Genomic DNA, 14,543 nt, shown 5'->3' on the forward strand with positions numbered 1-14,543 from the left:
GGTGCCTCATCTTGCACATAGAAGGGATTTCCATCTTGACAGTCTTTCACATAGTGTTCCCCTCCACACTTCTCACAGAATATCTCTTGAAGACGCATCGCCGTGCCACCCACATTCAAGCTATCAAGTTTCCGGTTTAAAGCATCAAGTTGCGCAGTAATAGCAGAAAACTAAGTTACCTGGTGAACTCCTGCACTTCTCCTTTGGTTGTTTCTGTCAGATTGGGGATGATAACTGCTGGCAGCCATTTCCTCTAACAATTCATATCCTACCTCCGCGGTCTTTCTCAACAGGTTTCCACAAGCAGCCGCATCTATCATAGTACGGTTAGGAGTAAGCAAACCATAATAAAATGTTTGAACGACTAACCCAAGTGGTAACTCGTGATGTGGGCATCTTCGTAGTAGGTCCTTGAAACGCTCCCATGCCTCATATAGAGATTCCTGATCGAATTGAGCAAATGTTGTAATGTCTGCCCGCAGATTCATGGTTTTTGATGGGGGAAAGTATTTGATAAGAAACGCTTTCGCCATGTCCTCCCAAGTGGTGATTGAACCTACAGGCAAACAATTCAACCATGCTTTAGCTTTATCACGTAAAGAGAAAGGAAATAAACGTAACCTAACAGCATCATCAGAAACTCAATTGAATTTAAAAGTATCGCAAATCTCAAGGAAATCCGCGATGTGCGTGTTTGGGTCATCTACTGCAGTTCCTCCGAATTGGACTGTGTTCTGAATCATCTGGATTATAGCTGGCTTGATTTCAAATTGATTTGCCCGCACCATAGGCCTCACAATGCTAGGGCGTGCACCATCCAAAGAAGGTTGGGCATACTCTAACATTGGTATGCGGCGTGGTATCTCAATATGTCTCTCTTCACACTGTGCCTCTTCACGTTCTGGCTCGTGTCTCTCCATAAGTTCTTTAAGCCTCTGTTGTTGTCTTCTCCTGCGGAAGGTTCTTTCAATTTCAGGATCAAACTCAAGCTCCACGTCAAGTGATTTTGGCATGCACTGGAAGGGGTATCTGTAAGAAAATGTGAGGTGTTATCTCTAGAGAAATGAACCAATGCTAAAGGAAATAACTAAAAATAAAATTGTAGATTAACAGTCCCCGGCAACGGCGCCAAAAACTTGATCGAGCAAAACTTGCACAGTAAAATCCCCAATAAAAATATGATTTTGTATGCTCAAAATAAATCGCAAGTGCACGATGTCAAGTTATAATATAGTGTACGTGAGTACGAGTATCGTTCCACTGAAGACTGTGTTTAACAATTATTATTTTAGTTATTAAAACTTTAGCGACGAAATTTGATTGTTTGTTTTATGACTAATAAAATTCAAGAAAATTTAAATAAACAAGCTCAAAGATTAAATGATGAAATATGAATGCTAAATCAATGGATTAAATTTCAAATGATAAAAGAATTTGTTGGGAATTCTGGTTCACCTACCCCTTATTAATTAATTAATTCGTTCGATTGTGTTCTACGCTTCCGACAGGATTTCCTATTCAATTGAACACACTCTCTCGAGCTATGCCAAACTAATTCACTCAATGAAGTAATTAAATGTCTTTAATTATTTATCAAGAATGAACCGCATTTCGATTGATGAAATCCCATAGTTTTCGACCCTAAGGACTATGACTATCGGCACGTATCAATTTCATATGTCTATGCAAATTGTAGATCCGCAGATTATACTACTCGATCCTATCACTAGTTATTCTCTCGAACTCACTCGTGATATAAAATTGTCGTAAAAGTTAGCTACGCTCAACGACACAATGAAAATCGTAGAATAATCAAGAATAAATCACAAACCGAAATATAAATTAACCAACTGAAAGTTTGGGGTAGGATCCCCTTTAATCCCAACAAATATTAAAGTTAGCTACTAAAATTCATTGTAAAAATAAATGCAACAATGTTTAAAAATGAAAGAAACTAGATTAGAAATACTAGACGAGACGAAATCTGTGAAGAACGGTGCCCGGAAAACTTCAAATCTTCACTCCAAGCGCAAAGTTCTCTCCAAAGCTCCTTGACGGCTGTCGAATTATGTCTGAATAGTGCTCAAAAGTCGACCAAGATCTTTCCATAGCAGCCACCCTCCAAAATTAAGGTAAGAAATCGCGCACCATAATCTTCCCAAAATAGGCGGCGCTCGGGCGGTAGAAAAGTGCCGCTCGAGCGCCACACTTTCTGTATTCTCCCTAACTTGTGCGGCAGTCGCGCTCGGGCGGTAGAAATATACCGCTCGAGCGCCAACGCTTCTGTCTTCGGATGCACCTTCTCGCGCTCGGGCGGTATATTTCTACCGCCCGAGCGCCAACCTTTCTGGCTTCTTCTCCTTGCTAGTCGTATTTGGCGCCCGGGCGGTAGAAATCTACCGCTCGAGCGCCGCTTATTCTGACCAAAGTTCCTTGTCTTCGACACTTTGCTTCCTTCTTGGTTTTTCCGACCATTTTTCCTGCAAATTCGTCACATACAAGTGAGACATGATAAAACGCAAACGATTACTCTAAAATGACCAAAATTTAAATGAAATGCATGCATGCACAAGGCAAACACGAATAAAACTAATGCAATAAACACGTAAAAACACCACCTATCACTGATCTTTTTCTTAATCTTCTTTGGGATTTAATTTTCAATTAAGATAAAACAGGGTCTAAAAATTTTTCTTTTAAAATGCGGGTGCGGAAGGTAATGGAATCTAAATAACATACATCTCAGTATCAAAATACATTTCAGTATAAAAGTACAATAATGTACATTATTCACTCAAACTAATCTAGGGTTTAACTACTAAATCTCACGTATTAAACCAAGTCTACAATAAGTCCGGAGTCACCACGCTAAACTCGTCTTCTCTCATCATTTTCTTTACCCCGATCTTGTCCCACCTGTTGTCATGCACACATACAAAACAAGACAACAGCCGGATACTCCGGTGAGATAAATCCCAGTATAAAACATGGTAAACATGCATATACACAAAGTGAATCATGAAACATTCTATCATGAATAAAATTGAAAACAATAGATTTCATAATCTATGAAATTAAATCAAAATAAGCATGCAACTCAAATCAGCTAAACATGCTACTCAAATCAAATCATAAAAACATGTTATCATGACTGAAAGCAATAAAAATGGGTTTCATAGTCTATGAAACACATCCATAAACGCATGCAGTTCTAGTCAAATCATGTCTAGACTCGACTCAACTATAACTCTAGGGATCCCGGTGTGAATAAGACGATCTATCACCTACCCTCCCAATCGGGGTGACTGTATGTCTTATTCCTAGACTTCGGCCCGATCTGTATCCACATCTACAATAGGAAACTGATCTTCCCCTAAGCTGTGATATCACCGAACGTCTGGAAGTTTGACTGTTCTGTCAAGACTCCCTATCTTAAATGCCATAAATAACAATCTGTAAACAAAGCATAATCATCATCAAAGAATATGAATATATCATCTATAAACACATCATAATCATATCATAAAATAAACAACAATAATTCAAGTATGTGATTTTGTTGGGAAACTCAAATGGATCTCAATTGAGTTGTATCTTCCCGAATATCACATGAATTATACATTTGTCGTCCCTGTCTGACGAAGACGATGACCTTTATTCAAATCTGTCCATATCAAATCTGAAATGACAATATCGAATACGCTGTATCAGTGAATACTCAATACACAATCTGTTCTGATCAATACTCAACTCAGTACATAATCTGATCAATATCTGAACAAGATACAATTCAATTCATATCATTGACATCACAATATAATCAAAATCATATCTGAATCTAATCAATCTCACTAAACTGATATCTTGACAGCATATCAATATCAATGACATAACAATGCAATCTCAATCAATATCAAATCAGATGTCAGTCTGCTGATGTTTCGACGGCATAACAATACAATCTGAATAACCCCGTCAATCTCAACATCACATATATAATACTAGAACTCATAATCAATACTGATATAACTCATAATCTCAACGATAACACAAATCTGATTTCGAATCTCCGTCAATATATTTTAAAAATCATAACAATTACAGAAACAGTCTGTTCTTTAATCTGCCTTCAATTCTACAATGTCTACGGTAGTAGAAACACCATATCTGAATCATATTCGATTCAAGCAACATCATATTTTCAAAACATCTCAAAACGTAACAAAACTTACGTCCTTGTGTAGCTTGAGTCAAGAGGAACACGATACTGCGTTCGACTTTGAATTCTGATGGACGGATCTTTTACAATCGCAAGTCTAAAAGGCGTAAGGATTTTTCTCTCAAAGCCTCGACCCTTATCTGAATTTCTGAGAAATTTACGTGTCATTCATATATATATATTTATATATATATATATATATATATATATGACCGCGGGTGCGGTGTGTTCAGCAGCGCAGGTGCGCTCAAGCTTCGGCAGCTTTTCATTTTCTAAAATCCAACGACCGCGGGTGCGGACTTGTTCTTACCGCGGGTGCGGTCACCCCACTGTAGCTGCACCGCGGGTGCGGTCCTTCTAGCACCACGGGTGCGGTGTGGCTACGGCCTTTCTTACAAAATTTCATAATTTATGACCGCGGGTGCGGTCATGTTTGCACTGCAGGTGCGGTCTTGCAAACCCTATTTTCTCAGATCTTTTCTTCCCTCATTGCATATCATGCATTCTCATATCTTCCGAGTCTCACGTTAATGAAGATTAATAATCTTGGTTTATCAATTCTATAATTCTCGGGCATTACACCTAATGAATTTCATAGTCTTACGTTGAGAGGCAGACATCATGGTACTTATTATATATTCAAGAACTTTATCTATGCACCTTTCATGGGTATACAAATAAATAAAAAATGTCATAATTAGATAAAACCATAAAATATTATTAAAATAAAGATTGTTCTTTTACATTAGAGTCAATAAAGCTCAAACTACAAGTTGGCTCGCTGACTACCTGCTCTAACATGTTAGACCCTACCCACATGGATATTTTCCCAAAACCATTGAGAAGTTGACACGTGTCAACTCCATGAAATGAAGAGTTAATACTTGTCAAATTTTGACACATGTCAACTACTCAATGGTTTAAGACACTATCCATGTTGATTGAGTCGAACAAACCATCTCTCAGTATCAAATTTCAACGAGATATAAATAGGAAATTTAATTTCTATCATTTATATAATTGAAAACTTTGAATCAAAATGTAACCTGATGTCTAATTAAACTTAAGTTGCATTTGAATGAATAATTTGAAGCTATAGATTTCATATCCATTAATTTGTTTTGGCAAATCTACATGACAATGTATTTTAAATCTAAAATAATTATATTTTTAGTCATTTGAGTAAATTTCAAATACATCTCAATGTAAGATCATTTCAAATTTTCAAATTCAAATACTTCAATCCAAAAACAACTTCGTCTTATATAACTCCTCATGTCAGATAACTTTGTTGATGTCGCCTAACACGCGGTCAAACTTTGGGTTGGAGAATCTGTCTCTTGTCAAGTTAATGATTCTAGGTGAGATTTCTCACTTTAAAAGACCGAATGGGTGGATGAGAAGTGTGATTTCACGTTATTATTTTATTGCATTTTAACTTAATTTTATGATAGTTTCTAGCTGAAATATGATTTGGTTTGTTTTTTTTTTTTTTTAGTGTGTGGAAGAAATCAAGAAACAAAGAATTTTGGAGGAAGAATGAACCAATGGAGTTGTGGGAATGGAGTCCATAACTTGAGGTTGGAAGTCGCTGATGAAAATGAGGGCATGTACAGAAGATTGCAAGTAGGATGAATAATGTGTTTTTTTTTTACAATTTTGGTGTCGCAAAACCATTGTAACATCCTAGATAAAACGATTGTCTTACTATATCAATATGAGTCTTTCCAGAATACTTATGTCCACACTCATATGCACATTGAGAAACTTCTCAAGAATTCACTCATCCCATAATTTTTTCAAGTCATTCACGCTTAAATTTAGAGTTTTTAAGTTATGAGCTCCCGAAAAGAAGATGCAGATTGTTGGTATGATTATTACCCATCAAAATTTTTTTAAGTCTTCTTCAACCGCAGAGTCTCATACTTGCACAGTCTTAGATCTCTTCATTCTTGGGGGTATCACAATTCTAATATCCTTGTCCCACATAGGTTAAAAATCAAAGTTTAAAATGACTTATAACAGACTACAATGAACTTCTATAAAAATTTGAATTAATTGTTTTCATAAAGCGATGACGGATACAAAGTAGTTGCTATATGGGTTCATTGTATAGTCGCGCAAGTGCATACTTTGACTCAGAGCGTTATAGAATGGTATCAGAGATTGTTACGAGCAGGAACAACGAGAAATAAGTGTTATGCAGGAGAAAATGCTACGTGAATGGGGGCCACCGTACCACTGAATCTTGGGGGCGAAGTGATACATCATGAACATGTTAGGAGTCATCTCTAGATTCCTGGTACTGGTGGATCGACGGACAGGCGAAGGAGAGGGGATTGTAATACTCTAGTCCCACATAGATTACAAATCAAAGTTTAAAATCTAATAACCATTTTTTCATTATGAAGATGTACCGATGATTCTGTAGTTTTAACTATCTGTTTGAAACCAATTTTTTCAAAGGTTCCTAGTTTATAAATCATTTTAGATTCTATCTGAGGAATAATCCATTTATTTAATAAATCTAAATTATCTGATAAATCATCTTCATTTAAATTATTATGCACAGTTTCTTTCATACGAAATATATTCATAAAAATTGGAAGGTGCAAAATCATAAACCAAAACTATTCCAAGTCTCTGATGGTATCAGAGCCATGGAATATTTTTATAATAATAATTTTTTCATAATTAATCAAATAATTATTTAGTTAACATAATTTTCGGAATTTTCAAACTTGTGATTTTTTATGATAATTTTCTGAATTATAGCGCTATGATCTTTTTTTTGGACATACCATAAAATAAAGATAGGTTATTCTATATTTCCTATGATATAATACAAGATAATTAAAAATATCCTATGATATAATACAAGATAATTAAAAATAAAAAATTAGATTTTCTATATAAAAAATAAAAAGGTAAAATTTCGAATGATATTCATAGGCGTGATGTCCTTCTATACCTCCTCATTAAGTTTATTTTGTTAAATAACACATTTTTCGTAAGAAACAAATAATGTAATATGAATTATTTTTATGTATTAATTACATGAAGAGTGGATTCTCGAGTGGGTCACTCTTTTTAAGAAAGCTGACTGACTTTGCATCGCCTCGTATTTCCTACGTACGCGTTTTTCCCCCAATTTTTACCAATTCAAAGATGGAGCTGCTGGTTTTTTAAAATGGAAAAAAACACATGCAATTAATAACGTTGATTTTGTTGATTGCATTTGCATTCTTTTTCTAAGTATCGTGTTGTGAATTCTGTCAGTGAAGAATTAGTCCACTTTGGCTCGGTCCATGCAAAATTAATGGATTTAAGTTTTTCCTATTTAAACATCCTTAATTAATATTGAGTTGAAGTGATCACAAATCAAATGGCTTTTGCATTTTTCTGTAGAATATTGTTTTTTACAATATTCATATTGCTTCCATTATCATCTATTGCCCAGCAATACAGCAATGTTACTTTGGGTTCTTTTTTAATCGCTGGAAACACAAATTCCAGATGGATATCACCGTCTGGTGAATTTGCTTTTGGCTTCCAGAGGATTGTGCCCGACGGAGGCTACTTGCTAGCTATCTGGTTCGACAAAATACCCGAGAAAACGATAGTCTGGTCTGCTAATCGTGGCAATCCATCCAAAGAAGGATCAAGGATCCAGCTTTTTACAGATGGAAGGTTTGAACTCGATGGTGCAAGAGGCAATCTGATTTTGAATGATGCTAGATCAGGACCAGGTGGGGTTGCCTATGGTGCCATGCTTGACAGTGGTAACTTTGTGTTGGCTCTCAATACTTCAGATATAGTGTGGCAGAGTTTTGATCATCCAACCGATACATTGTTGCCTACCCAGATACTTCATCAAGGCAATAGTCTAATATCAAGCTATTCAGAGACCAATTTCTCGGTGGGCAGATTCGTTTGCATGGTGCGAGATGATGGAAAACTTGTGTTACAGTCCAAAAACTTCCCTATGGATAACAACATGTATACATATTGGTCGACGAGCAATACCGACCCTGGAAGCAGATTGATGTTCAACCAGTCTGGCTACATATTTCTTGCAGCAAATAATGGTAGCATACTCGAGTTCTTGTCAAACAATGGGGTTTGGACTGGCCAAATCTATCAGAGAGCAATACTGGAATATGATGGAGTTTTCAGACACTATGTCTATCCTAAGTCTGCGGATTCAACAGGTGGAAGGCAGATGAAGTGGTCCATTTTGGATTTTTCTCCTCCGGATATATGTGTGTTATTTGTTGGAGCCACCTTTCCGGGTGCCTGTGGTTTCAACAGTTTTTGCACAGCAGGGAATGAGGAGAGGCCGATTTGTAGTTGCCCTGATGGATACTCTCCCATGGATTCAAACATCAGGATGAGTGGATGCAAACCGAATTTCGTATTACCTAATTGTGATCAGCAGTCGCAAGAATCGGAACTCTTTATTTTCGAAGAATTGCTCAACATCGATTTTGTTGCGGGAGATTATATGGGTTACAGATCAATGGAAGAGGATCAGTGTCGACGGGCTTGCCTTGATGATTGTTTTTGTGCTGCTGTGGTTTACGAAAATCGTAATTGCTGGAAGAAGAGATTCCCTTTTTCGAACGGACAAAAAAAATCCAATTTCAATGGAAAGACTTTGATAAAAATACGGAGAGATAACACAACCGCAGTCACTTCTAGCCGTAATCCTGAAACAAATGAGAGCAGCAGATCGACTCTGATCATTACATTATCCGTTATGTTTGGCATTTCAATGTTTCTATTCTTAGTTACATCGATCTCGTGGTTTGCTTTTCATTTAAAAGGAAGAGAACCAAATAATCTTGGTCCATATTCAAATCTTCCAGGACAATACTTGAGAAGCTTTAGTTTTAAGGAGCTACAAGAAGCTACAAATGGATTCAAGGAAGAATTAGGTCAAGGTGCTTGCTCAACAGTGTACAAAGGAGCCCTGAAGGATGAAACTGACAAAGTAATTGCTGTGAAAAGGCTGAAAAAGATCGCCACAGAAACGGAGAAAGAATTCAAAGCCGAAGTGAGCTCAATATGCAGAACTAACCACAAAAATCTAGTCAAGTTACTAGGATACTGTGAGGAAGGCCAAAACAGGCTTTTGGTGTATGAGTTCATGAGCAATGGCTCATTAGCAAGCTTTCTTTTCCAGAAATCGAAGCCCAGTTGGTACAGAAGAGTGCAAATTGCAATTGCAACTGCGAAAGGCCTTTGCTATTTGCACGAAGAATGCTGCATCCAAATCATACACTGTGATATAAAGCCTCAAAACGTACTCTTAGATGAATCGTTCACAGCAAAAATATCGGATTTTGGATTAGCCAAGCTTTTGATGACTGATCAGACAAGGACCACAACTGCGATCAGAGGGACCAGAGGGTATGTAGCTCCGGAGTGGTTTAGAAATATGCCAATTACAAGCAAATTAAAGTGGATGTTTACAGTTTTGGAATCTTGTTGCTCGAGCTTGTGTGCTGCAGAAAGAAGGTCGAAAGTCATGTTGAGGATGAGACAGAGGTGATTCTTGTTGATTGGGCTTATGATTGTTATGAAACAGGGACATTAAAGCTATTGACGGAAAATGATGAGGAGGCCATTGATGATATCAAACGATTCAAGAAATTCGTGATGATAGGCATTTGGTGTGTTCAAGAGGATCCATCATTGCGGCCTAATATGAAGAGAGTGGTGCAAATGCTTGAAGGAGCAATCGATGTGCCTAATCCTCCACTTCCTGAATCTTTCGTTATTTAGATACACCCTCTTTTCTTGGAAAAAGATAGCTTCTTTTGTTCTTTGTAAATCTGTGATTATTCTTGCTGTCACTTTTACACCGCCACAGTTAAGTAGTATTTTGTGTTGAACGTTGGCTTAGAGTTTGTCTTTTTTTACCTCAGTTCCAAACTATTTGCATGTTGCTTGATTGTTTTCTGTCATACAAACATGGTATAATTTCTCTATGTACGAGATGTTATTGTTTTGTTCAGCTTCATACAAAATCATTGCACTTGTAAGAAGTTACACTGAAATAATCATATATTCTTTCACGGTTTAAACGTATATAATTTGCATCTTTCATTTTCAGGTTTTCGGCTCTCGGCTGTTTTCTTAGAAATTATAATTAAATAAGCTGTATTTTTGGGTCATTATATTACCTGTGTCCACAACATGAAAATGTGTTAGAGTTGGTATCCAACTAGCCAACTTATGGATTGAGCTTTATTCACTCTATAAAACGATAATTTTTTTAATAATATTTTACGATTTTTATCTAATTATGAAAGAAAGATCGTTTGACATTTACTTATCTGGCAGCATAGATAAAATACTTGAATATATAATAGATATCAAGAGAGATGTTTCTCAATGTAAGACCATGGAACACATTAAGAAGTGTATCATATATTCTAAACAGGTTCTTAGTCGAATCAGCCGCCTAAAATAAAGATAAATGTCGCTTGAGCTTGAGGCTAGCATATGTCATGTAAACACCATGTTTCATTGGTAAAGGTATGAAGATGTTCATTCATATATTTGGATGATCATTTGATGATTTACTGAACAATCGTCTCTTGGACTGTCCAAGTAGTTATTACTTGTTGAGTTGAATAATCTGTGGTTATGGTTGTATATCATTACTCATTTGACCCGGGAAAATGTAGAGGCTCTACGTACTAGCATGCATTTTGATCTGTTTACCAACTCTACTGAGGATCATCAGGTGGCGAGGTTGAGTGTAGTTTCAAACTACGTAGGAGCAAGTACATTGTAGTCAGAGATTCACCGTTTGTCTACAAGTCAAGATATCATATGCGATCTAATGAGTTAACAGTGGGAGGAGTTTCTGGCCAGATAAAGAAATGTGTTTTAGGAAAATGCGTTTTCCTAGTCACACAACTATGTAAATATCAGTATTCAAATATACATCATATCGTTATCGAATTCACAAGCAACCTTCGATATACCAATGGTTGCGAATTCGATCAGGATATATGAGTTGAAGGGACCGTGTTGTATGTTAACCATAAATTAAAGTTCTTGTAGGCACTATCAGTGATACCTAGGGGATAATGGGGTGATGATATTAGAGCCTTTTACATTATCTGATGGATGCAATCAAAAACGAGTTATGACATTCTTGTTCAATGTTTTGATGAAACGAATGATTTTAACTAGTGTAAGACCAAATAAGAAAAAAATATTATCCTGAATCACATGGAGATATAAACTCACAGCTAGGTGTGTCCCTGAACAACTGAAAATCACACAAATATTGGATTTCGTTTTCCCGTTGAGAAATTCAAAGTTCAAGGAGTTGAATTTGACAACTAAAGTTTGATGAAGATCAAACAAAATTCTTATAAAGAAGTTTATAAGTTGATTCCATAAGATGAAATAAATAGAAGTTAACTTAATTGCTAATTGCAGAATGAGAGTGGAACGACCTGTTTTGACGAAAAAGTTCACAAAACTGACAACTTTCAAATATGGACAATGATCTTTGAAATTTTCAATTTTCATTATTTGAACAAAATTTGTATAATTTGTACATCGTTGTTGTCGGATCGTCGATCAGAATTATAATGAGTTCACAATTGTTTATTTAGTGAATTTGGAATTTAATTATTAAATAATAGTACTAGTAATAGTAACTACTACTATGTTGAATCTCATAAAATATTTTAGAAGAGTTTAGAAATGATCAACTAATAAGTTAATTAAAGAAAATTATTTAATGATTATTTAATTTTAATTATTATGCAATAACACTGTAGACTTTTTGAATTTATAGCATGTTACTATTTACTTTAATAAAGCTTGTACTATTTACTTTAATAAAGTATTGTACTGTTTTTATTTTAAGATGGAATCCGGGGTTTCATGTCCGGCTCTTCTATCTATTTATAGGTTAATTCTGTGTCTTTAGAGGACACGGTCGAGTTTGCTCCCCTCTCTACTCTCTCTTGTACACAACTCTTCTTCAGAAAAACTTTTAAAGTACCAATCTCTGAAAGATTCCTATTTGGGTCAATAAAATTCTGCATTGATCTTTGCTCTAGCAGAAGATCCTTTAGTAAAATCAATTTTTGATTTACTATCTATTAAATATTAAAATTCATTTCTGAAACTGTATCAGTTTCTCTAACTTTTTGAAAGTTACTTTTATGAACAATATTATTTTGATTTTAATTAAATCTTCTACTGTATTAGTAGATTCTAATTCTTCTCTAACTTGAGAAGTAGATGCTCTAGAAGTTTGTGGTATATCTACCATATAATCTAGAGGTGAAATAAAAGAATGACTAGATCTTAATCTAGCATATATAGAAGATGGTAATAATCTTCTTTGTTCATTATTAAACTGTATTTGAACAGATCCTTCATTATTTTGAATAACTTGTTGTAAATCTCTATTTATTATAGGATTTCTTGGAACAGCTTGTTCAATTATCCAATTTTCTGGAAATTCAATTTCTTCCCATTTTATAGATCTACGGGTTGTAATATTAGATCTATTAAAATTAGTTTCTATAAGAATAGTTTCATTTAATTTTTTTATCTATTCTTTTACACATAGGATTCAATGTGAATAATGGTTTATAATAAATACGATAACAGATACATATGACTTCTGTTCCTGGAGTATAATTATAACCATGAGTTTTAACATTTAATGTTAAAGAATCTAATATATTAATATCAGATAAAGATAAAGATAAATTTGGATAAACATCAAAATATACTGGACCATGAGCCAGACTAGATTGAATTATTCCCATAAGGGATTGTTTCCAATTCAAATTTCTACCATCTCTTAAAGCTGCTATGAAGCTTTCTGGTAAACCTTCTAAGGTTAAAGGTCTAAAAGCAATTTGAATTAATCTTATATGAATAAATTTATAATTTTTCATATAAGGCATAATATCTTTATTATTTAACAATCTAATAATCATTTCTTCATTATGAAGAGGTACTGATGATTCTGTAGTTTTAACTACTTGTTTAAAACCAATTCTTTCAAAGGTTCCCACCTTATAGATCATTTTAGATTCTATCTTAGGAATAGTCCATTTATTCAATAATTCTAAATTTTCAGGTAAATCATATTCTTCATTTAAACTGTTATGAACAGTTTCTTTTAAACTGAAAATATTCATTTGAATAAAAAGTGCTAAATTATTAACCAGACTATTTCCATGGCTCTGATACCATCTGAGGCTTGAAATCAAAGATGAATTTGATACGTGGCATTGTTTTACTAAACTTTTCCTTAGTGGCTTTCGCACACATGGAGATTATTGGTTTCCAGCCTATATACCATCTTCAACTCAAATTGAGCTAAGAAAAGGAGAAATTTAAACTCCAGAATAATAATGAATATAAGATTCTTATTTGGAATTTTACAAAACATAAAAGGATTTACGAAAGATATTCCAAAGAAATTAAACAACAGAGGATTTATCGAGGGCCCAAAGAATCATAAATTCATAAAAAAATCACCCATAAACGCCTTAAACTCCATTTCTCGGCTAAGCAGGGTGAAGGGCTACAACATGAATTTATTTTTCTTGGATAAACTCGAACCTTGTGTTCAATATTTCTTGGTTCATCTTCTAACCTTATGTTTTAACCAAAGACTCTTATATTACATTAAATTCCAGAAATTTAAATAAATCTTTTATTATATCAATCTGATTCCAAGTTTCACATAAATATAGATCATGTCATAGTAAGGAAAATAATTTAGCACGAATTCTTTAGCCTGTCATTCAGGCTAATCTCTGAAATATAAAATTAAAAAATTAGTAAATAAAACAGAAAATAAAAACAGTAAACTTACAAGGTTGTAAACAGAACTTCAAACTTTTATTGATTAACTTCAGAAGAGTTGTGTACAAGAGAGAGTAGAGAGGGGAGCAAACTCGACCGTGTCCTCTAAAGACACAGAATTAACCTATAAATAGATAGAAGAGCCGGACATGAAACCCCGGATTCCATCTTAAAATAAAAACAGTACAATACTTTATTAAAGTAAATAGTACAAGCTTTATTAAAGCAAATAGTAACATGCTATAAATTCAAAAAGTCTACAGTGTTATTCTACCCACTTTTTGTCACGATATGCCATGATGAGATGTCATATTCCACCATCTTCAGATTCTGACAATTTTAATCTTCTTTAATATTTTCTTTCAAAGAATTCTTCAAGTTCTCAAAAATATCATTTATTTGAGAAAGTTGAGGAATATCATCCTCAGGGTCTTGAGCATCATGCATCTTCATTAAATGA

At 34.7% G+C, this 14,543-nt stretch overlaps 1 non-coding gene and 1 pseudogene across 1 annotated transcript; both read left to right on the forward strand.

Moving 5' to 3' along the window:
* Positions 1-378: 378 nt before the first annotated feature.
* Positions 379-484, forward strand: LOC140842228 (small nucleolar RNA R71). Its single transcript, XR_012120358.1, has one exon. It is a non-coding gene; the product is annotated as a small nucleolar RNA R71 (small nucleolar RNA).
* Positions 485-7,521: 7,037 nt separating this feature from the next.
* Positions 7,522-10,394, forward strand: LOC140841313 (G-type lectin S-receptor-like serine/threonine-protein kinase LECRK3; annotated as a pseudogene).
* Positions 10,395-14,543: the final 4,149 nt, after the last annotated feature.

The sequence above is a fragment of the Primulina eburnea genome, chromosome 9, assembly GCF_022965805.1.
Source record: "Primulina eburnea isolate SZY01 chromosome 9, ASM2296580v1, whole genome shotgun sequence".
Taxonomy (NCBI): Eukaryota; Viridiplantae; Streptophyta; class Magnoliopsida; order Lamiales; family Gesneriaceae; genus Primulina; species Primulina eburnea.